General features: G+C 46.8%; 2 pseudogenes; both read left to right on the top strand.

Annotated features, from left to right (window-relative positions):
• The first annotated feature begins 10,856 nt into the window (after positions 1 to 10,856).
• Positions 10,857 to 11,232, top strand: LOC105740948 (annotated as a pseudogene).
• A 2,948-nt stretch (positions 11,233 to 14,180) lies between these two features.
• On the top strand, positions 14,181 to 14,778 carry LOC101592520 (annotated as a pseudogene).
• The last annotated feature ends 8,856 nt before the right edge of the window (positions 14,779 to 23,634 follow it).

The following is a 23,634-nucleotide window of genomic DNA, read 5'->3' as shown; positions in this document are numbered from 1 at the left end:
GAAGGTCCCGCAATGGAAGCCTCTCCTATAGACCTCCAGCCTAAGCCTTTCCCAATGCTTGAGGTTGGCTTTGTTACCTATTGTTCCTCCTCACCCAACCAATAAGAGAAACCCAAAATCCATTATAGGAGTGAAGATTTTTACCCATTGGCATTATTTCTCTCACCCTCCTAAACATTTCCATTCCTTCCCCAGCTAATTCACTGTCAGAACTGAAAGGCCCCAGATAAACCATCCACGCCACTCCAAGCCTTTGGTAGTGAGAAGGTTGTGATCTAGAGAATGAGTGTCTTGGCTACGTTAATATAGTGGGTTAAAGCAGAGGGAAATGTTAGGACAGCAAGTATTTTAATTTTTCTCTGCTCCCCCCCACTATTGGCCCCAGTAGGCATGGCCCACTGGCATTTCTTGGGGCAGAGAAAACAACATTACAGTCCAGTAGTAGCCCCAGGAGTAGCTGGTTATGACCCAGACTAGCCTATGGGAGAGCAGGAATGGGGACTCAGAAAAGGATCGCCCAACAACCAGCGTTTGGAAACGCCGAGAGGCCTCAGAACCTGCGTCCTGAGTGGAAGTCCCTCTGACCTTCCTGTTTCTCCCTCTCCCAGCATAGGGAGAGGCTTTCTTCAAAGTCCCATTATCTACTTGGCCAGATCTGTTTCCTCAAAAGAGGAACAAAATTGCTCTTAGTCTTCTTTCTGAGAAGACTAAATTCACGTCTCAGGAAGAAAGAAGTCTGTCAACAGGACAGGACAGACCTTTTACACACCATTGTCTTCTATTCCAGTCCCATGGATAATCACTTGCAAGTCATTGTCTGGTCTTTAGGCCCAGGAGACTTTGTCCCAGGCCACTGTATGTTCTCTCAGCCCATCAAATTCCCCTAAAAAGCATTTTTATTTCTTTAGAACTGTTTATATTCCCTCTCCTCCCACTCCTATAGGAAAAGGTTAGTTTTTATATAAATGTTTGATTCATATTGGACTAATAGGTACTCATACCTCTGTGACTTTTCCTCCATGCTTTGATTTTTTTCTCCCTTTCAATTGTTAATAAATCAGTATGCTTTTTCTTTCTTTCTTTTTTTTTTTTTTCTATTTAATCTATCTTTGTCAGTCATTTTTAGAGGATGAAGGGGCAATTCCCTTTGCCTCTGTGTAGGCACCCTACTCCAGCAGGATCAGACTTCTGGGATCTATGGGTGTGTGTCTGGGGCACAGGTCCAGGCTAGGTTAAGACATGAGCAGTACACAGGCTGGGGGCTCACTGACCTGTAGCCAGAATCAGCAGGCCTACGTCCAGTGGCTACTCTAACAAATTACCGCAAACTGGGTGGCTTAAAGCACCAGAAATGTATTTGTACACAGTTCTAGAGATCAAAAATTTGAAAGCAAGTGTTGGCAAGATTTCACTTCCTCCTAAGATGCTAGGGGAAAATCTATTCTTTGCTTCTTCCAATTTCTGGTCCTTGCAGGTGTTCTCTGGCCTTGAGCCACATTATTCCAATGTCTGCCTCTGTCTTTACAGCTTCTCCTCTGTGTATGTTTGCCTTCTCCTCTTTCCTTTTGTCTCTCTCTTCTGTCACACATGGATGCTTGTGTTAGCTTTAAGACAACCTAGATAGTTTAAGATAAGCTCCTCTCCTTAAAATCCTTAATCACAGCTTTTGGGATTAAGGTAATACAGGTTTCAGAGATTTCCTAAAAAGTACAATTTTAAAAATTAAGGTACTCCTTGCCTCTTTTCTACCCATCTTTATTTTTTGTATCCTGTCTCATTTGTGTTCCTGTATTACAGGCCAAGAAACAGGCTCATAGATGAAGTCAGTTGCCCAAGAAACTCCCTGTGCTAAGCATGTGTGTGAAGACTAGAAGCTGGGTTAGCACAGCTCTGTGGTCCACACGGATCTCACTGCCCTGTTCTGTTGGTAAATTCATGCCAAAGGCTCCCATGTGCACTGCTGCCACTGCTGCCACCTTCCACAGTACATGCATATGCAGTGGCACCCTGAGTGGTGTTCTACGGTGGCGCCCTGCCTTTGTCCCTTGAGGACCCCTCCCTTGGGCCCCCACACTGGCACCCAGGACTCATGGCCGTGTTCCTTAGGGAAGGAGGTCACTGGAGAGAGGAAGGCAGGAGCCTAGTGCTGGGCTTGCCTGGTCTGCCCTGGGGAAACACAGTGGGGAAGGGAAGGTCTGACAAGAAGGCCTTGGGAAACCCATCTCCCCTGGGGAGTGGAGACTTCACTAGGGGTCCAAGTGAGACACTAAGGTCCGTGAGTGATCTCTGGTCAACTGTTTCACATCCTGGGCCTCACCTTCTTGATCTGTCAGGTAGGAGATTTCAGGCATTCAGTAAGATAATGTTCAAGTTCTGAGCCTCAGTGATTTAAAATATTGTCCAAATGACGGAAAGCTTCATATTTGCATAGCTCACTCTGGTTAACTATGTTTCTACTCCTCACTACGGAACGAATATTGACTTCCACTGACATGTGCCTGGCCTTGTGGTGGGCACCTCTGGGTGACAGTGGACATAGAGAGATGGAGGAGACCAGCTTTGCCCTGGAGGAGCTGCTAGTGAAGGCATCCCAGTAGGTATAAAGGGAGGGATGGGGATGGATGGATGGACACAGGGACAGTGCTACACAAAATCCAAACAAAGCACAGATGGCTAGGTCTGTCTTCGATTTAGGTCTTTGTCTTTGGACACATGAGGTGTAGTTCTACAGGCCACAGGCTTTTGGTGTAGGAGTGGAGGTCCTGGGAAGAATGAGCTCCCAGAGTGGTGGGGAGCAGGGCACATCAATACACTTATTCTCTGGGCCGGGGAGATGGCTCAGTGGAATAAGCACTTCCCTGGCAAGTGCAAGGGCCTGAGTTCAATCCCCGGTTCCAAAAAAAAAACAACAGCAACAAAAAAACCACCAAAAAACAAAAAACACCACTCACTCTGGTTGCTCAACAGGCATCCACCTATGGCTGTCAGGCTCACCTAAGGGCTTTCCAGCTCCTGGGGCAACTGTACCTGACCAAGCCAGGGGCACAGTGGTGGTCCTCTGTCACAAGTCCCACCCTGAGCATACAGAGGGATTTCTATTCCAATGAATTCATGGCCTCAGACTTTCATTTATTCCTTCATCCACTTTTTAAATCTATTAATTTGTTTTCTCACAGTGCAGGGCATGCATCTGTGTATGTAACTTTCTCAGTGGCCTGGACATCCCCAGGTCAGAGGTTTTGTTTCACTCCTCAGAGCTTCTCTCTGCTCCTCTTCCAGGAATGGGGCTCTGGGCTGGGCAGTGTGGGTAGAGAAGAGTGCTGGCACTTGGGTCCCCTCTCCTCAGGTCTGCTGGTAAGCTCCATAGCAATCCACAAAGGCCCAACTGGAGGGACCCAGGGTTACAGCCATCAATCAGTGTTTCCCTGACTCTACTGAAGAGGAAACAGAGGCAGCCACCATCCTCTGACCCAGCCCTCTCCTGCTGGAAGATAAGGAAATCTTTCAACTCTCTGCAATGCCTACCCTGGGTGGGCCTCAGGGCCGCATTTGTCCGCTCAGGTGGGGGAAGGGAGGCTTGAGCAAAGGGGTAGGCTGTGAGGGCCGTGGGGAGGGCAGCCGATCCTAGTCAGAGGACATTCCCTCCCAAACTGCCTTTGTTCTCCTCCTCCACTGCCCCTGAATTGCCCTAAGCAGAGGAAAAAGGGCCCGACCAGAAGAGTGAGCAGGGGGGAGGGCAAGGGCTGACGGATCCCGAGGAGTTTCTTCTCCAGCTCTCCTTGATAATTTAGATCCGGTCGAGGCTGACGGGATTAATCTTCCGCACACGCGTGAGGTCAGGCGTGGAACCGTCCGCAGGTCTACGCGGCGCACGGGTGGACACAGTGTCTTTGGGGGACTATGGACACCTAAGACAGCATTCGTGAGCACGGGGACATACAGTGGTGTTTCCAGACAGGGCTTTGGTCATCCCCTAACCGCCTAAGCACCCCTCCTTGTCCCTGTCTGGAGAGGGTCAAGACTCCTAAATCTTGGGTTAAGAGTTGCCTGGAACCCAGTGCATCCAAGCTGTGCCCTGGACGATGCCGCCCGGAGCGCAGAGCAGTCACCCGGACGTTCAGGTAGACCCACGGCCTGGGGCACAGTCCCTGTTCTCACAAGGGGTGCCTGTGTGTTGGGCGTGCGGTGGGGCTAGCACAGCCCTCCCTCGGCCCCTTAGTGCCCAGCGCGAGCCCCACCAGCGGGGGCCAAGCCGGCCTCGGCCTCTTGGTCTTAAGGCCGGGCGGTGTGTCTCTCCCACCATCCGACTCCCCCTTCCCCTCCTCCCGCAGCCTACGGCTGGCTCTACCCCCAACCCCGCAGGTGGCTAAAAGCCCGACCCCTAACCGGACTCGCAACTCCCCAGGAGGCAGCAGGCCCGCCCCTTGGCTCACACTGGCCGCTTTGTTACCTGCCTAGCGCAGGGCCTGCGAGCCCTACGTGGGCCAGGGACGCGGGGCCTCCTTTTCCCCTCCCCCTCACACTTCCAGGCCAGGGGATGCGACCTCTGTGTGACGGTCTTTGTGACCCTCGGCTGTGCAAGCCCTCCCCCAGCTTTGGTGTTCTGGGTCCCGGCCCTGGTCCCCCTTGCCCGCTTCAACCTGTCTCTTCACTTGTGGACTGCTGGGCCATCCTCAGAGGAACCAGACTTCACTTTATTAAGCGTTCTCGCCACCCTGAGCCAGCAAAGTCCCTTTTCCCCCACTCCTTATCACCTGATAAATTCAGACCCAAAGGCAGGGCTCAAAGATTATAGAAAGCATCCCCTGCCTCAGTTCTAGTCACTGTCACAAATGGCCTCTGTTCTGATCATTGTGGTGCAACTGGCCTCCGCTCAACTTCCAGGGTGGGGTCCGAAGCACACTGGCACAGACTGGTGGACCAACCAGTGTCTAAGTGAGGCCAGAGACAGGTAGCCTGGAGTCCGGCCTTCTGCCACAGCTGCTGTCTGAGCTTCCCTTTCAGTCCGGTCACTGCCCTAGGAACCCCTGGTGCCCTCAGGCCCTTCATGTTCCTGAATGCTGAGCTGCACTCTCAGGACCTCTGGCCACCAGCCTTGCCGAAGCTGTTCCTTCTGCCTGTCACACACACTCTGCAGCCACAAAGGGAGTGTGTCTGATGGACCAAGCCTCAGCTCTACTGGAGAAGCCAGGCTTGGTCCAGGGGCTCTGTGGCGTGGCGGTCTATTTGCGCCAGAATGCTTCCCATGTAATACTGCATTTCCCCTTGCTGCAGCCCAGCATCGTGGTGAGGTGACTGTGCGCATCTGACCTGCTGTTCTGACTAAGAAGACAGAGACAGGTTCTTCCTTCCATGCACAGATGTTCTCTTTCTCTTCCAGACATTCTTCTGAGGCCAACTATTTCTCTGAACCTCTGCATCTCCCCACTCTCTCTCCTTCTCAGGTCTGAGCAGGGTGGGGTGAGATTCCTAATCTAGGGTTAGGCCAGCCTGGGTCCCTTGTGGCTTTGGGCCTCCATGAAGAATTTCGAGGGAGGATGTGCAGGGCGTGGGGAGAGGTGGGGAGAAGCACAAGAATGTGGGGCTCTGGGAGGGAAAGTATCAAAAGGTGGAGAGGGCGGTGAGAGAGGACTTTCCCAGGGCCCTAGGAAGCAGGGACCAGTTTGAATGACAAAGGTTCCCTGGAGAGCAAAGGAAAGCCCTGGGGGATGGGAAAGGGGTAGGAGGGGGTCAGAAGGGCGGGGAGGAAGTTGCCCCTGGCTCCCATCTGCAGCGGCCTTTCAAGTCCCCTTAAGCCCCTAACAATGAGAGGAACTGACCGGTGGACCAAACGGGCAAAGGATGATTAACGTAGTTCACTGAAGAAACACAAAAACCCTTATGAAAACATTAGAAGTCTCAAAGTACAAATGAAAAGGAGATTTTGGGTTTTCCTCTCTATAGAATTGGTCAAAACAATAATAGAGAAAACACCAGATGCTGGTAAGGTGCAGGGAAGTGAGTGACTGTCTCACTGCTAAGGAGGTAAATCGTGGGCCACTCAGCAGGGCCCTCTCACAGTCCACACAAAAGATTATGGCTTTGATGTGACAGTGCTGCTCCTGAGGTGAATCTTAAATTTGGAGGATTTATCCCAGCCTTATTTATAACTGGGAAAAATTGGTAATTATATAAATGTCCAATGAAAAAGAATGGGGTAACTAGATTTTGCAACATTTGTAGATGGAAGGTTATGCATAAATTAAATGTCATGCTGCTGAAGAATATTAAATGTGGGGAAATAAGCTAGTAGGTGAAAAGAGGAAGTTATAAAACAGCATGACTCTCATTTTACACATTGTCTCTATAAATATGCATAATATCTACCATGCAGGGTGCTGAGCTCTGAGGTAAGGTTTCTTCATTCTGCTTCTCATTTCAGCTTCACAGCAGCCCAAAGATTCTAGCAACTCCATAAGGGGGAAAAAAAAAACAACAAGCAGACAAAAAGTGCAAGGAAATCCACCAAATGCCAGCAGCAAAGTAGAAGCTATGTGTTTTTCATCTTTATACATTTTTCTTTGGTAAAAACATTTAAAACTTTTAAATTATGAAAATTATTTGTTCAAAAGTATCTCCAGGAGCCCATGTTGGGTGCTGGTTTTCTCTGTGTTAATTTACTGGGGCTGCCTCGCATTGTCCCACGTGTGTTGGGTGCCTGGAACAATAGACATGTATCAGCCCATGGTTTTGGAAGCTGGAAGTCTGAGCTCAAGGTTTTGGCAGGGCTGTTTCCTCCTGAGGACTCTGGGGAAGGATCTGTCCGGGCCTCTCTCCTCCCTTCTGGTAACCTCAGGGTTCCTTGCTTTTTCTCTTGTCCCTTCACCCCCACCCATACATGTTGCTTTTGTTTCCAAATTTCCTTTCTTTTTGCTTGATTGTCTCTACAAAGATCCTATCTCAAATTCCATCACATTCTGTGGTACAAAGGATTAGCGCTGCTGATCCAGAGGGTTCCCCCTGAGATTCGTGTGGTTGTGAGGGGGCACGTGGGCACTTTATAGTGGTGGGAGTTCAGGTTGCTAGGCCCCTGTGGGTCTCCCTGAACTTGCCTCACTTGGTGACTGAGGAGGTTATTGTACTCTTTTGGCTATACTTTCCTCCTTTGTACAGGGGCTAGTGTTACCTTCCAGGTTGTAGTGAGTGAAATAATGAAGTGAAAAATGCCTTCTGCATAGCCTGAGGCATAGTTTTTCTCACGAAGTGGCTTCTTTTCTCTCTTGTTTCTTTTTAACAGGTATGGCAGGAAGAACCCTGTCCTAGGAGCAGTCCCATAGAGCTGGGTACAAGTTCTAGTCTTGTTTCTAGCTTCATGTTTTCTGTGAATTTCAGGGAACTCATTTGGGAGATGGGAGAAATTATTCCCTTTAAGGTAGTGTGGATGACTTCAGATACCCAGGACTCAGGAAGGTCATAGCAGGGGTTGAACAGGACTCCCTGGAAGACAGGTAAGATCAGAAAAGCCTATATAGGTAGTAGGTAAGAATGTTACAAAAGACAGAAGGCAACTGAAACACTAGTGCGATGGGTCTGAATTAGGTGTCATCTTCTTCAGGAAGTTTTTTTTAACTCTCACATCCTGGCTTAGACTCTTCCTATCCTACCTTGGCCTTCTAGTCTCCTCTGCTGCCCTATACTTGTCACTTATTATGCTCTACCATAACCTCTTCTGTAGGAGCAGAGACACTCCCTGAAGGAAGAGACAGTCACTGCTACAGGCCTGCTAAAAGAGCAAATATGAACAAAAATAGTGAACTCCAGTGCTAGCAGTGAGGCTTGAAAACACGTAGTAATGATGTAAATCAGCACAAACTTTCCACAGGCCTATTTGGCAGTGTTTAATAAGAACAATGTATGTAAGTATACCTTTGACCAAACAAAACCAAGTTTGGAAAATACATACCAAATAAGTTATATGAAGGTTTAAAAAACCTTTTTGTGTAATGAGATACAACTGCATATTTTTTGAGTCAACCATGTGTCATGAAGAAGAACAGAAATAATAACAGAGCAATGAATAAGTAAGCTGCAACGTATGGCAGATCGGTATAAGCTATGACCATTCAGTGTAACCAGCACACATTAACTGAGGACAGGGCATATATCAGCTCCTGGTCTCAGTCCTGGGAATCCAGACAGATTCTGCATAGTCTAGTGAGTAGACAAGTAAAAAATCATCATCTAGTGTAAGCAGAGTGACAGAACAAGTGAGCAAAGTATATTTGGAGGAATAATACCTTGGCAATCTCTCAGGAGAGCTCTCTCTTTCTCTTTTTTTTCTTTTCTGTATGCAGGGCAGGATCTAAGGGTCTCAGTATATAGATCAGACTCTTAGTGATTCTCTTGTTTACAGCCTCCCAAGCACTTGGATTGCAGGCATGCACCATCATGCCCAGTCTCAATCACAGTCTCAGCATGCCCTGGGGGTGGGGCTGGCATGGCAAGCCAGGCACTGAACCCCAGCTGCTGTGCTCTGCCTAAGCAGGGGCTTTGGTCCACTGAGCTATCAGGCCAGCCCAAGGAGAGCTCTCTTTCAAGAGCAGGTGTCTGAGCTGGCCTTTGGTGGGCAGCCGTGGGAAGCAGAAGGTACAAATTATCTAAAGTTAGAGAGAATTTGGGAAGTAGCAAATTGTAGGTGTGGCTAGTAGGTAGGACATATGTGGGGGTGCTATAAAATTGGAGAACTTGGCAGAGGACGGATTATAAAATGCCAGCTTGCTCTACCTAGCAGAGTTTAAGAAGCTGGTTGAAATCCACAAAGTGGTGAGCAAGAAGATCATTTTTTTTTTTTTTTCAATTTTGAAAAGTTAAGAGAATCATCTTGGTCACTGAAGAAGATCATGGTGTCAAAGTTGAGGAATGGACTTTAGAGAGCAGAAGGCAGCAAGACCTGGTGGGAGCTTGTCTTGGTATAGGGAAGATGTTGGTGTAGGCAACTAAATTAGATTAAAAAAATTATAGGCAGTCAGACAGGGCTAGGTCCTCAAAGAGATGGTATGGAAGACAAGATGACTTTACAGTTTTGGAAGAGACACACACTCCCCACTGTGGGCCAGACTTCAAAACAGAAGAGTAAACAAATGACACATATTTCCCTAGGGATGGGCACCATGGATTGATATTCTCAATAGGTATCAATCACCTTGAAAGAGCCCAAATGAGTCTAACCCAACTCCCAAGAAGAGATCCTGTTCCATATTCATGTCCACTTGCTACATGACTTGCTTTCCTATTTGACTCTGATTTAATCAATTTTACCTGAGCAATGGTGCTTGTAATCTCATTGGTTGACCATAGTTTTGTCCCACCTCATGCCCATCTAAGCAAGTTCCCATATTCTCTACCACCTTAGACCCACTTCACTGCATAGTTTTACTCTATAGAAGTCCCTAAAAGAGACAGCTTTCTGGGGACCACCTGCTCCAGGGCTCCCCTCCTGTCTCTCTCTAGGTCAGGAGCTTTCTTTCTCCCAATAAATATATTCTGCTCATAACTTCTGTTTGTTCCTAAAATTCATTCTTTGATTTTAAGGAACACAGATTTGTCCCAGGTGCCTTTCAGGTTGGGAGTTTCATTTTTTCCCCCTATATCATTTGGAGGTCCCTGTATCAACAGGACAACAAGGCCTGAGGATACTGAGAGGGCAGAAAGGTCAAAGGGTATTTATGAGTCAGAAGAGACGGATAGCTCTTAACAGTTGACAGAATGCTGGAGGGAAAGCAGAGGCAGGTTTGTGGTTAACAGTGCCAGGCACTGAATGGTGGGGGCACAAAGCGCATCTGGTTTTAGGTATGTTGGACTTGAAGTGCTGTGGAATACCGAGCTGGACTGTTGTATTTAGCTATACTGTGGTATTCAGCAGGCACTGGATATGTGAATCTGGAGTCAACACAGATGACAGGGCAGATTAGGTTGGAAGCCTTAGACTAGAGTCCAAGAATCAGATCCCACGGCTGCCCTCACTCACAATAGAAGAGTTTAGTGAGAGAGAAGTACTTGGACAATGGCCACTGTGAAAGACTAGAGGAGCAACAGGCACCCCAGAGAGGCTCTTGAGAAAGATCCAAGAAGTGGCATGTCAGGAAAGAATCATCTTGTAGAAGCTCAGGCAGGAGAGTTAAAGGAGAAGCAAACAACCATATAGAAGATGCCTGTTTCTGGATGGCAGCCTCAGTGAATGTCCCTACTTGCTGCTGGACAAAGGACTTCCTTGGGCTCCCTGCCTCCTCAGCTGAGGACTCCAAGGAACACTGCAGCTATCTCTGTGCCCATCAGTTACTCCAACACCTCCTAGGTCTCCATTTGTTTTTCCTTCCAAGGGACAAGGTAGCTCTGCTGCCCTCCAGCAGCTTTCGGTGCCGCAGACAAGAAGCCGATGAGTGCTTTATAGGCTGCCCAGTGAATGATCTCTGAGTCAGACTCTTTAAGTCTTAAGCGTCTCAACCCAAGGCTTGGTTGGTTATGTTTTCTCTTGCCTTTGATGGTTCCTTGGCTCACGTTTCTCTCCTGCAGCTATCCCTCTGCTCTGACTTGTTGCATGGCCCACTCTTGGTCTGTGGCTGGCCTGTCCTACAGTTTACTGAATCATCCATTGAGTCCCAGCTTTTTATGGTGAGTCTGTTCTAGGGCCAGATCCTCACTCCGTTTCTTATAAATCTTAAGATCTTTAAAGTCTTCCCTGTCTCACCATCTATTTTTTCTCCCAAAAGACTCAAGAGTTCACTACATTTTAAACAGGAACAAAGAATCTCTCTTCTGCTTTCTGTCCAACATCTTGCCGGGCCTGCAGTGGTAGCCGCCACTCTCTGAGCTCTGCGATGCCACCCAAAGATGACAAGAAGAAAAAAGATGCTGGAAAGGCGGCCAAGAGAGACAAAGGCACAGTGAACAAATCTGGGGGCAAGGCCAAAAAGAAGTAGTCCAAAGGCAAAGTTCGGGACAAGCTCAACAACCTGGTTCTGTTTGATAAAGCTATTTATGACAAACTCAGTAAGAAAGTTCCCAAATATAAACTTGTAATGCCTGCTGTGTGGTCTCTGAGAGACTGAAGACCCTAGAGTCACTGGCCAGAGCAGCCTTTCAGGAGCTCCATGTAAAGGGCTTATCAAGCTGGTCTCAAAGCACAGAGCTCAAGTTATTTATACTAGAAACACCAAAGGTGGAGATGCCCCTGCCGCTGGTGAAGATGAATGATGAATAGGTTCAACCAGGTGTACATTTGGAAAAAATAAAACTTTATTATTAAATGAAAAAAAAATCCCTCTTCTGGTCTGAGCATCCTCCCAACTGCGCTCCTTCCCAACCTTTGTCTCTCAGTCTTCAGCAATCTGTTTCCATCCTCACCTCTCCACCACAACTCTTTGCAACAAAGCACAGCTGTAGTGGATTGAGAGTAGTGTCCCCAAAGTGACATGTTCCAGCCCTCATCGGTGGAACCTGTGAATGTGACCTGAGTTGGGGGAAAAAGAGTCTTTGTAGATGTAATTAAGTTAAGGATTTTTTTTTTTTTTTTTTTTTTTTTTTGCGGAACTGGGGCTTGAACTCAGGCCCTTGTGCTTGCCAGGGAAGCGCTTATTCCACTGAGCCATCCCCTGGCCCCAAGTTAAGGATCTTCAGATGGGATTATCCTGGATTTAGAATGGGTCCTAAATACAATAATAGGTATACTTGTAAGAGCAGATCTGAGGGAAACAAGACTGAGGGAAACAAGACTGAGACACTGAGGAGAGGGTCCTGTGTACACAGATGCACAATGAGTAGTGCAGCTGCAGACTGAGGGGCATCAAGGATCACCAGCTGCTGCCAGAGGCTGGGGGAGAGGCAGGGAATACATTCACCCTCAGAGCTTCAGAAGAAGCCACGCCTGCTCAGACCTTGATTTCAGACACTTGGCATTCAGAACTGTAGGAAAACACATTTTTGTTGTTGTAAGCCAGCCTGTTTGTGGGAATTTGTTCCAGCAACCCTAGGAAACAAGTAATCACAATAGCCACTAATATTTCTGAAGTACCCACCCTGTGACAGATTTAATTTTCAGTGCCTTTATTAAAGGCATTCATTGCGACACATAGTAATAAAAAGATTATCAATGTAACTGGTCACTGAGGGGTTGCTATCTTCGGCATTTAAAAAATTGAACCTCAACTAGCAGTATGCTTTGTTTTTTTTTTTCTTTTACAGAAACTTGCAGGCGAATAACTTACATAGTTTGCCTGGGGTCATAGAGTAAATAGTGGTGGAGTCAGTATCCCGATACTGGTCTGTGCAACCAGTGAATTCTATGAATTCTGCGAATTCTCTTTAACCGCTTTGCTCTACTTCTGAGGCCACTGCCAGAGGCTATTGAGTAAAGTGACCCAGGGCTGGGTTTTGTGCAGTTGGAGAGATGGAGAGGGTCAACAGACTGGTGAGTCTGTGGCAAATTCTGGTATGGGGTGGTACGGTAGGTCTGGGCTAGGGGATTGAGAGGTAAGGTGGCAGGGATTGGAGAAGCTGATTGCCTTACAGGGCAGATGCTCCTGCAGTCAGGAAGACAGAAAAGCATGATCCTGGGACTCAGGCAGTCCTGGGAAGTTGAAAGTTTGCAGCAAGTAACCAATAGGACAAAGCTGGACAAGGCAGTTTGGTCAATAGGTTTGACTAGCTCAAGGGACCTGGAGAACAAAGGTTATGTCAAAAAGAAGGATAAACCACTCCCTTTGAAGTTCAAAGAGTTGAGCAATCATTCCTGGTGGTTTTTTTTTTTTTTTTTTTTTTTTTTGTCTTTTTCTTTTTTCTTAAAGACCTGAGTGGGTTCTTGAAAAATAGGTAGGCGATAACAGATGTGAAGTGGGAAACCGTTGTTGGTGAAGGACACAGAAAGCACTAGGGTTATAGTTTTGTGCTGCCAGTAGTTAGAGTGTGAGAAATAGTGTAAGAGGAATGTAGCTTTGAAAGTGTCTTGATTTGAGTGCCTTGCAAAGCAGATGCTGAATGACAGATTTAGGCAGAAGCACTTCCTTTAAGAAGATATTCCCAGGAAGCACAGCGAAGGAGTTGCGGCTTGGGTGACTCAGTCTAACACCCTTGAAAGCAGCCCTCAATCACTGTGGTATCCCTCTGTGGAGGGATAAGGGAATTGGGTTACTTGCCTGCGGTCATCTGTGGTACCATAGTGATTGAGGACTGCTTCCAAGGGTATTAACAACCTCGCTATACAGTGCTGGCCAGGTGGATAAGCAGCTCCTGCAGCTCAAGAATGCAGAAAAAGGGGACTATAGAAAGTAGCAAGACATCAGTGTGTACAGGAACCTGCCACTAACTCTGAAGGAGATGGTCAGGAAGCGCTCAGGTGTTATGGGTGGAATACTGATCGCATTTGTCAGAGGAAGAAAAGTGGAGAAAGGTTTCTGATGTTAGCAGTTCCTACTTGAGATTTGCCATTTAGTTCTATGCAATAGAAAATTCCAGAGTGTGCTGCAGGGAAGGAGTGTTGAGAGGCACATAGGAAACGCAGGGCTGAGACTGTGCAGCGTGGAAGTGTGAGACAGACTGGCAGGATGGCTGGGCAAAGCTGAGGCAGAGTTGGAGGGGTGGGATTTGGCACCTGATTTGGTCTGTGTGGGCAAGTGGGAGGCAGAGGTGGTGGTGGAGGAGAATACCTTGTTTAGGAAGCATCAAGACAGGGAAGCCAGTGAGAAATGCTGTCCACTGAGTGATAGCAGGTTTTGCCTACTCTTGACTTCCTTCATAATAATAGAGACTTCAAAGCTGCCTTAAGTGTAAATTTTTTTTAAAGCTTGAAAAATAAAGGATTTATTTTATATTTAAAAAATATAGTAGAAAAAAATATATATATAGTAGAGCCTCCCAGAGATGGGAGCAGAATGGTCCTGGGGTGTTTCCCCTGTGTGGAAAGGCCTGCTAGTGCATTCTCATTGGGTCAGGACTCTGATTTGAGGGCAAACTTGCTTGCAGCCGGGTCACCTAGGAAGAGAATTTCTTTCTTTTTTTTTTCTTTTTGCAGAACCAGGGATTGAACTCAGGCCCTTGCGCTTGCCAGGGAAGCACTTATTCCACTGAGCCATCTCCTTGGCCCTAGGAATAGAATTTCTGAGGCAGTAAGAAGCATTTCAATTTGGGATGCTCATTCGCAGCTGGAAATGGGGAATGGATTCTGAGACCAGACATCTGTTCTGCCCAGGATCCTTCCTTTCAGCCCTTCCCCATTGGTGTTCCAGGTTTGGACTGTGTTGGAAGGACACATGGCTGTCTTGCACAGCCTGCTGTTCAGTGCATTTATAAAGGGCATACCTCTCAAAGGATTTAACACTGAGAAACTGAAGGTCACATTAGGAAAATTTAAAGCAGTTACTTTTCACTTCTGGGGTGGAGGTGCTCAGGAGAACCTAAGGGCACCGTGGAAGTCACATATCAGAGGCACAGACAGCAACACAGTACACTCTGTTAGTGTTGAAGGGCTGGAAGAAGACAAAACTGACCTCCATAAAGTGACTAAGATATTCAAAAGTTAACAAGTCCCTGTACTTACAGTCACTAACAAGACTTGAGGAACTCACTGTCTCTTACAGACATTGAGAAATTATTGTTAGCAGTAGATGAATTGAGTCACCGACTCATTGGCATCTGCGGCCTGTCCATGCAAGCACAGGAGACAGACTGGAGGGAGAACTTGCAAAACTACATGATATGTTAATTAATGGAAGAAAAATGTTGCAGTAACAGAAAAAGAAGAGATGAATATCAGTATTGTCTTATGAAAGTGTGAGGTAGGTTTTCTCTGGTCTAATTTTGAAAAATGGAAGAGTATCTACAACCCGGTTGACCGGTCTGCCCTCCTCAATGCAGTGCAGTTAAAGCTTAGTTTTGTTGAAAAATCAGATGCCTAGCTCTGTTGCCTTATAGAAGATGAATAGATGTGGTGTTTCTTAAAGTGGTCTTTTACCCTCGACCCCAGTTTTTTGATATGATCATTTTAGAAAACTAAGCAAAGGCAGTAAATTGATCAGAAACAACTGTGGAAATTTGACATGAACTTAGTGGAATAAAACTTTTTTGGAGGAGGTGCTGAGAATTGAACCAGGTCCATGGGCATGCTAGGGCTACATTCCCATCCATCCACCACTAGTCTATATCTCCTCCCTGAGGGAATGAAAATTTTGAAAATTATTTGTCTAGTGTTTTGTATTTATATTACTTTGGGGGAGGCAAGCTTATACAAAGAGATTGCATGTAAGTTTTTTTATTAAGGTAAAATTCTAACGAATAGAGATGTTAAGATATATTAATACACAAAAAGTTATACTGCTACACTGGGAAAAAGAAGAAATGTTGACTTTTTAAAGTTTTTGTCAATTTTTTTTTTTTTTTTTTTTTTTTTGCGGTACCAGGGATTGAACTCAGGCCCTTGCCCTTGCCAGGGAAGCCATCTCCCCGGCCCCTTTGTCAGATTTTTTAAACAGTTTTCGAAGTCAAATAATTTAATACTATTTCTTAATTTTAGACAGCATTTAATTAGGTTAGTCTGATTTTAATAAAAATAAAATATTTTGGGTATATGTAAGTGCAAAAGTGAAGCCCATTTCTAAAGTATCTACTATGCATTGTGTACGCTACATTATTACAGTTCTATTAGCTCCACTTTATTTTTTTATTTTTTTTTTCTGTGACACATCACATGCTGAAGTTTTAATAAAGCAAATTCAAACAAATCATTTTTTACCAATTCTTAAGGTAACGTGTTTTTTTGTTTGTTTGTTTGTTTTTTGTTTTTTTGCAGAACCTGGGATTGAACTCAGACCCTTGCGCTTGCAGGGAAGCGCTTATTCCACTGAGCCATCTCCCCAGCCCACCAATTCTTAATAATGCAACATTTTACAAAATTAAAGTGAAATTTCCAAGAGTGCTTTCCAATACTTTTATCTTTATTTCTTAAATTTCTTCATAAGTCAGACTTAGCTCCACTTTATAAGCGAGGAAATAAGGACTCAGAGAAACTGACCCGTGGACAAAACGTCATACAGCCAGTAAGTAGAGATCAGATCTTTTTGAAAAAGCCCTCTCTCTCTGCTTTATCTACCTGCACATGCCACATGGCCTCGGGAAGATTGATAAAATTCTAACCACAGGCCTGGGTAGGTGGCCAGCATTATAAGCTTCCACATTATGTTTACCCATTACTATACAGAGTCCTTTAGAGAACTTGGAGGGTCAGGGCAGTGTCTCTATTCCCAGCTGAAGAGGCTGAGGGATGGAGTCATTTCACCCAGTTTCTACCACTGGTCCCTGCCTCTGGTCCTCAGATGCTTTCCCCAACCTGCCCCCTTCTGACACACATGCCAATAGGGCAGCCAAGGAAGAGGAAGAGCACTGATAGAGTCTGAGAGGGGAGCATGGCTGGAGAAAGACAGGGGGCTGGTGGAAGCTCCAGCTGTGTCACTGGAGGGCATGGCCTCACCCTCCTGAACTCTTTTGCTCTTTGGTTCATCCTCTTTGCTGGCCCTGGTGATTTTTCCCCCCTTGGTTATTATAGGAACGGAGTCCCTGCTTGAAAACCCTTTATTGAGTTGAAAGTTCTTAAGGACAGAGATTTTATCTGATTTATCTCTATATCCCAAATCCATAGCACAGAATAGGTACTCAGTGAGTACTTGATGTTAAAGATAATGATGATGGCATCCATTTGTTGGGTGTTCAATCATTGTCAGACACAGGGAGAGGCCCTTTTCATATATGATCTCATAGCATCATATGTATATTAAAACATTTCAGTTGCAGGTTACAAAATTAGACTCTGATAGACTTAAGAAAAAAAAAAAAAAAGTCATAGAGCACCCAGCAGACAGCTCCGTGCTCAATTCAGGTCCAGGCCTGTCTGGATCTAGGCAACTCATATACAATTTCTCTCCAGAGTTTGGCTTGTTTTCTTCTGTGCTGCCGTGTGTGTGTGTGTGTGTGTGTGTGTGTGTGTGTGTGTGTCTGAGGCAGGTCTACTATGCAGTTCAGGCTGGCCTTGAGCTCACTTTATACCCCAGGTTGGTCTCAAATTTGCAAAGACTCTTCTGCTTCAGCCTCACAAATGCTGGGATTGCAAGTGTGCACCACCACATCCAGCTTTTGTATTGCCATTTTTTTTTTTTTTTTTTTTTCTCTTTGGCAGAACCAGGGATTGAATTCAGGCCCTTGCGCTTGCCAGGGAAGCTCTTATTCCACAGAGCCAATAGGGTTTCACTTTGTATTGCCATTTTTATAAAAAACAGTTAGGGCTGGTGAGATGGCTCAGTGGTCTAAAGCACCTACTTAGAACAAGCTTAGCAAAGCACAGGGACCACGGTTCAATCCCCCAGCACCACATGCCAGCCAGCCGCACCCCCTGGTGGGCTGAGCTGGCCACACACACACAAAATAAATAAATAAATAAATAAATATTTAAAAAAAATAAAAAAAAAACAGTTATACTTTGTGCTTAGGAATTCTATGCTTTTTTTTTTTTTTTTTTTTTTTTTGGTGGGACCAGGGATTGAACTCAGGCCCTTGAGTTTGCCAGGGAAGCACTTAGTTTACTGTGCCATCTCCCCGGTCCCTTAGGAATTCTAGTAAGGTGGAGCATCTCTTCCCAGGACAGCTGACAAGGGACCCAAGGCAACCCTCCAGGGGGCCAGTGGGTGCCCACTTCCAGACCAGTTGTGGGATCACTAACCAAAGAGTCATATGGCCAAGAGGACCAAACCTTCTAACTAGCCATTCTTAGGTAAAATATTCAGCCCTGAAGTCAAGGGAAGGGGTCAGCTCCCTCAAACATGAAAGAAAATCCAAGGCTATCATTGTCCAGACATTGGGCAGAAAACCAAATTGGCATCTTCTGTAATAGGTGTTCCTGTTTTCCAGGTAAAGAAACTGAGGCTTAGCAAATGACTTACCAAAGCTTACACTGCCAGTAAGTGGCCTGGCAGGATCTGAACCTCTCTCTAAAGTCTGTGTTCCTCCGGGGCAGCAGATGGGTTTCCCCACGGCCCCGACCTTGGCCCCCACGGCCCCGACCTTGGCCCACACAGCCCCGACCTTGGCCCACATGGCCCCGATCTTGGCCCACACGGCCCCAACCTTAGCCCATACTGGGTCCTCTACCCCAGTGCTACTCAAAATGTGGCCAGTGCGTCATGCTGATCTGTACTCCCTCCTGTACTAGTTCATAGTGAGGTAAGTACCTAATTACACAACAATTTTTAGAAGTATATTATAGTTATTTGACATTGGCATAGCTTCCAGGGGTTGTGATAGAAGTTGGGCTTGAAATGAATCATAAATAACTGGAGAAGCACTGCTCTGTTTGCTTATGCCTAGAATAAAGGCATGAACTTGCAAAGGGCGTGAAAAGAAGACTATGGTGCTTCCAGTGGAGCATTCTCCCCGGGGAAGCAGAGTGCCCACGCTGCCGTCAGACTGTGGTTCTGTCACTCGGCCAGTCAGGACGACTTCCTAGCAACTCCACCCTTAGCACAGGTTGCTGCAGCTGGAGAGGCAGGCAGGAAGGCTCAGGCCCGAGCAGCTCCTTTGCCCAAGGGCTCTTGGTTCTAGGCCAGCCGGATTCTGGCTGCTTAGCTGCCTGGAGCCCATGGGTCCCTGGCACTCTCAGCCGGGGATCCACCCCCTCATGCTTCCACACCGTGTGCTGGAGGGAAGACGGTGGCTGACGCAGGCCATCCTAAAAAAAGCCATACTAAACCTAGATGGTTTAGTTTTAAGTTGAGGTGAAAGGTAAGCTCCTGGGACAGGTTGCCACCTCCTGTTTTGACACTGGGCCTCCCTGAGTGACGCCAGGGACCTGGCATGTCTCCTACCTTGCTTCCCCCTTGGTTGGACACTCCTTGATGCCACGGTCATGGGTCAAGAGAGCAGTTCCAGGACAAGCATTTCTTAAAGCCAAGATGACTCAGGGTGGCAGGTGTGAACCAGAGAAGAGGCCCTGAAGCCAGTTCAGACCTTGCTGGGGCTGGAGCTGAGCGATCCCACAGCACACATGCGATGCTTTCCCTTGCCTGTTCTGTTCTACCTGTTGCCAAAATAGGCGCTGATCCCTTGCCTTAGCCCAGTTCTGATGTTTGCCTTAGTAACTCTGGACTGTTCACAAGGCCCTTTACATCTCAGAAACTACACTGAAGACGCACAGAACACTCGCCTCACAGCTGATTCGGCAGGTGAACTGAGCCAGTGCTGTCGCTGCACATGCATAGGCCCCCAGAGCATGGAGAGCAGCTCAGAGCACTTCTTCCCCCTTTCTGGGCAGCTGGGGCTGCAGGTGAGAAGCCTGGCTAGTGCTTACTGAGGCTCGTTTATCGTCAGCTGTGTGACCAGGGATAGATTTCTAGGCACCTCTGAGCCTTGATGATTTCATCTATGAGAAGTGAAAAACTGGTGATGAGGAGTAAATACAATCAAATACACAGAAGAGGGGGCTGGGAAGATGGTTTAGTAGAGCAAGCACTTGCCTGGCGAACACAAGGGCCTGAGTCCAGTCCTTGGTTCTGCCAAAAAACAAACAAACAAAATATGCACAAGAGCATGGTCTGCTACAGATGCACACTGTGTAATTTCACACTTGATGCTACAAAAGCTGGCACATGCCTGTGATCCCAGCTATCAGGAGACTGGGGCAGAAAGATTGCTGCAAGTTCAAGGCCATCCTGGGGTACATAGTGAGTTCAAGGCCAGCTTGGACTACATAGAGATACCATATCTCAAAACAAACAAACCAAAACCAAGATAATGCACCAGATTTAGGGAAGTCAAGGAAGGCTTCCCTCAGGGAGTGAGAAATGACCCAGTATCTGAAGTATGGATGGGAAGAGCATTTTGGATAAGGAGCAGCACGTTTCTTATGGCCCTGCAACAGGCAGAATCTCAGGTCAATGAGTACAATGAGGTCAATGTGCTAAGAGCACAGGAGTGAGGGGCAGTGGGAAGCTGGGAAGGGGAGAGGCTAGATTTTGTCAACCTTCTAGGCCCTGCCTTGGATTTTAGATTTTGTTACTGATTTTTTCAGTTGTTGGGGCTTAGGCCCCAGGACTTGTTAATGTTAGGCAAGTGCTTCATACCGAGCTATACCCCAGGCCATCTTTTGCCATATTTTAAGCGAGGGTGGAGATTACATGGTCATGCACGCTTTCCGAAAAGATCCCAGTGGATGTAGCTTGGAGAAGTTTGTACAGCAACGTGATACAGACAGTTGTTAGGAGACCGCTGCTAGTGTGAGTGTGGGTGATGGCAGACTTTACGATACAGTGATGATGATGCAGAGGGAGGTGGGCAAGGGGACTGTGATGACTGGGAAGGTGAAGTAATGGTGCTCTTTTAGCTTTGCAGAACAGACTCAAGAACAGTTCCTGGGCTTCTGATGTGCACTAGCATTGACAGGTGGTGAGAGAGAAATGGGTTTGGTTCACTGCTCTGGTTCTGTTTTGTTTTGTTTTTTAAATGTATGTTGTACAGGGTCTCACTACACAGCTTGGAATTGTAGTGTCCCTCCTGTTTTCAGCACCCTCAGCACTGGGATTACAGATGTGCGCCACCAGTCCTGTTGTGGTAGCACGCTCAGTGCGCCCAGGGATAGGGCTGGTCCAGCCTGTCATGCTGGGGATCAAACTCCGGTCTCTGTGCTTGCCTAAAGTAGGTGCTTATCCTCTGAGCTATCTCACCAGCCCTCTAGTTCTGGCTCTGAAGTACTTCTGAGACATCTATGAGGCAAAATTACCTTTCTCAGTGGATTTGCTGAGCTGTTGCTCACTGTTGTTAGCACATGCCAGAGTGAGAAGCTGGTAAAGGGGCACAGGGACACTTGCGGGTGATGGAAATTACCTGGCAAAAGATGGCCTGGGGTATAGCTCAGTGTGAAGCACTTGGTAATTTCATCATCTCAACTGTGGCGGTGCTGTCCCTGTTGTATTGATATAGTAGGACTAGTCCAGTGGTATATGTGGGGGATTGCCAACAGGTGGTCAACTTGTTACACCCAGCTAAACTGAGCTGGTGCTGGGTGTGGGAGGCCACCTGAGGATTACTGCAAGCGGCATAAGAGGCAGAACTGGAGAAGCTGTTGAGAGGCTGTTAGGGAAGCTGTTTGGAGAAGCTGTTGGAGCTGTTGGAAACTGCTGGCTCTCTTGGGCTGTTCTGTTGGAGGACCTTGTCTTGCTGGCTTTCCTGATGAACTTAGTTGTCCTCAGAGGAGGAGTTCAGGACCTTGTTGCCACTTGGAAGAGCTATGGTTCACTTTGGGGGAGCTCTGGTCCTCACCTTGAGCTTCACTTCCTGGCTCCAGAGGGGAAGATCGTGCATCGCTCAGCCTCGAGGACAGGCTTGTCATGTTGGCTTTCCTGATGGGAGGGAACTCAGCTTTTCTCATCACTGGAGGAGCTCAGGACCTCACTGTTGCTGAGGAGGGCTGTGGTTTTTTGCAGGTAGCTCTGGTGCTTACCTTGAGCATTGCTTCTTGGCTCCAGTTTAGAGCCCTCAGCCTGCTGGCACAGATCCTTTGTCCTGCTGGCATGGACTTTCTAGCTTCCACCACTGGCCTTTGGGCCTTTCCAGTGCATATCTGTGAAGTGGGTCTTAAGACACTGTCATGGGCCTCTAAGCAGACTTGTGTGAGGCACTGTTATGGGCTCTAGGTCTTCAGTTGGACTCATGTAGTACATTATTGTGGGACCCAGGCCCTCAGTTGGATTCTTTGATCTTTAGTGTGGACAGATTTCCCGCACTCTTGATATATGATTCTTTGGGTAATTCATTTTAAAATCTTATAAAATATGTCCTGTATTGTATTGTTTTTTCTTAAAAAAAAAATCCCAAACCATGACAGTACATTCTATAGATACACAGCTTGTTGCATATCACTTATACCTCGTGGAAGTGCCAGAAGAGGTGGGTGGGAGTGTTGGTCTGGGGCTGAGCCCAGAGCCCCCTGGGGACGTGGTACGGGAAGGGGAGCAGAGTGGTTGTTGGAGGGCAGGGCAGGTTGAGGGAGTTAGCTTTTGTTTTTGGTCAGTAAAGTGATTTGATTATCTATATAGGCTAACAGAAAGGATCTGATTAAAAAGTAGAGGTGGGAAATTTCAAAGAAAGAGGTAACAATAAGGAGTACAAGATTTCTAAGAATGGGAGGGAGGATGTTAGAATTCAGGTGGGTGTTGGCCTTAACTAAAAACAATAGCTCCATGTTGAAACAAATGGAGAGAAAGGCAAAGGGTACACGTGGGAGCATGTGTGCATGTCTACATACATGCAGGTGAGTGCATGTGTGTGTGCATATGTACATGCGAGTGTACGAGTGGGAGCAGGCGAGGGATGCATCTTGGCCACTGAGACAGAGGTCAGAAGAGTGCAGGAAGAAGAGAGCCCTCACCTGGACCTCAACAGCTAGTGCCTTGATCTGGGCTTCTCAGCCTCCAGAACAATGAAATGTAATTGCCTGTCATTTAAATCACCCAAGCTCTTCCTCCTTCAGGAAATCACTGAAGAAAGTATCCAGAAAACAATCCCAAATCCATATTCTCAACTCATAGAGCAATGTGTGGTGGATTAACTAATAGTTAGTTTGTAGCAGACACCTGAACTGAGTCAGTGTGGTTCTGGATGTGGAAGGCTCACCTGAGGTTTGTTGCCAACAGCATAAAAACAGCACCAGAGTGGAAGATGGTGTGCTCTTGATTCTCCTGGAGAAGCTTGTCAGCTGGTTTTCCTGATAAGAACTCAGCTGATATGAACTCAGCTGTTTCCATCCTTGGGGGAGCTTTGGTCTTTGCTGTCGCTGAGAAAGGCTGTTGTTCCCTTCAGGAGAGCACAGGGTCTTTCCTTGAGTGTCACTTCCTGACCCCAGTGCAGATCCCTCACCCTGCTGGCATAGACCTTCTAGCTTCCACTACTGACCTTCAGCCCTTCCCAGTGCAGGTCCTTGATACAGACTGACATGAGACATTGTCATGGCTCCAGGCCTCCAGCTGAACTCACGGAGGACATTGGCATGGGCTCTAGGTTTCATCTGAACTCATGAAGGACATTGCTGCAGGATTCAGGTCCTCAGCTGGATTTCTTGGGTCCCTAGTGTGTGGCCAGATCTCCTTGCACTCTTCTGCATTTGACTCTTTGGTTGAATATTGTAAAATAATCCTAGAAATGATTGTCCCACGTTAAATCTTTTCCTTTGAAAACTGTGACGCACAAGGCTTTCCTCTTTTCCCCCAGTCTCCTCCAGAGACTTTCCAGTGGAGACTGAGAGCACTCGCCATGGTTGGTTCCACAAGGACAGAGCCCAAGTCTTGACACCTTGCATAATATTTGCCCCAGAGGCAAAGCTTTATATTTATATTTGTTGGTTGAATGAATAAAATTACTTTTCTTTAGGCTAAATATCTCCAGTTCCTCTCATTGTACCTCAAAGAACTTACTGCTCCAAGCCACATTTTCTCTAATTTCCGTACCCTGCTTCTGTGCCCATTTTCAGTCACAGAATTTTTGTTCCTGTGAAAAATGACATGTTGATGTGTATAACTTGATACGTTGTCAGACATCCCTCCCACAGCTCCCTTCTGCTATGCTCTGCTG

The sequence above is a fragment of the Octodon degus genome, unplaced genomic scaffold, assembly GCF_000260255.1.
Source record: "Octodon degus isolate 3935 unplaced genomic scaffold, OctDeg1.0 scaffold00245, whole genome shotgun sequence".
NCBI classification, from domain to species: Eukaryota; Metazoa; Chordata; class Mammalia; order Rodentia; family Octodontidae; genus Octodon; species Octodon degus.
The sequence above is the reverse complement of the archived record's forward strand: the minus strand, read 5'-3'. Positions and strand labels throughout refer to the sequence as shown.